Genomic DNA, 1,491 nt, shown 5'->3' with positions numbered 1-1,491 from the left:
ATGTTATGACGTCGACGTTGAATATCGTAGGTACCTATATAATCCTAAATATATATTTTGATTTTCGTTTTTCCTTATTTATTTTATGGCACTGCACTGCAATGCTATTTACTGCACTGACTTTTTATTTTATTATTTCGTTTCAAATATATTATTTTACTGATTACAACAAAATATTATATCACACACAACGTATTTTTCAACTACGCGCTATATCGTTATAATTCGTTTGTTATTATTATAATGCGATTTATCTTGTCCGTTGTTCCGTTCGTTTTATTAGTTGGAAATTAGATAATAACAATATACGATTTAATCCGCAGGCAGCGAAACCATATTTTCCAATATAACTTTAATATTAGTGCAATGATTATAATACATTTTGGTATAATTTATTTCTAAAATTACTTGGCGCGTCATACACTACCTCTTATCGGTGGTAGTAAGTAAACATAAATAATAATAAACGGTTAGGCACCTATACCGTTTGAAGAAAAAAACTTTTAAAAACGATGAATTATTATTATTTTGATTCGATTGAAATCCCATAAACTTAACGCTGCTACTTTAGAACTCACTTCGAAATAACATCACGTAAAATATATTTTACTGGTACGTGAAAATTATGATTTCGAAGTATTGACTAAAACATGAGATCGATTATTCAAATAAATACCGTAATATAGCACAATATTCTTTCACGTACATTTGCTGCAGTGTTTCTTGTTTTATTCTATTTTACACGAGTCTAAATTTTACGTAATCTGGGAAAGCTTTGCTCGGAGGAGATGAGCAAACATGTGTTAAAAAAATTAAAGGTACACAAAAAACAAAAAAAAAAGTTTTTTAATTTGAAATAATGTTAAATTTTGAGAATAGTGGTATAGGTTTTACGTTTCTACTCACATTTTTCAATAATTTATGAGCAATTTAAAAGAGTAGAGTGACTTCATTGGGCCCTGCTCGTCGTGATATTGCGTATCTTATACGTGTAAAAGTGCACCGCTTCACACAACGCTCTACCAACCTAAACATTTTTTTTTTTTTGAAATTTAATTTTCATATAAATGTGTGGATTAATGCCTTTAAGACGATACAAGTATCATAATTTCAATATAAAGTTTATTTTTTTTAAATATTAAAAATCATAAAAGAGATAATATAATATTTGCATTTTTATTTGATATTTAAATGGCCAAAATGCACAGTTTTACAAAAATATCACATTACAGATTTATTATTAATATTTAAAAAAATTAAACGTTGTATAGAATTTCTGATGCTTTTATCGTCGTGAACACATAAAATCACACATTTATACGTAAACTAAATTTCAAAAATCTAAATTTTTAGATTGGCAAATCGTCGTGTGAACCGAGGACATTTTACACGTATAAGATATATGCGCAATTACGATGAGCCGGGGCCAATGACGTCACGCGGCTATTCTACATATTTTCTTAATATCCCTTGAATAATCATTTTTTTTTT

Source organism: Acyrthosiphon pisum, chromosome A2 (genome assembly GCF_005508785.2).
Source record: "Acyrthosiphon pisum isolate AL4f chromosome A2, pea_aphid_22Mar2018_4r6ur, whole genome shotgun sequence".
In the NCBI taxonomy this organism is placed as follows: Eukaryota; Metazoa; Arthropoda; class Insecta; order Hemiptera; family Aphididae; genus Acyrthosiphon; species Acyrthosiphon pisum.
The sequence above is the reverse complement of the archived record's forward strand: the minus strand, read 5'-3'. Positions refer to the sequence as shown.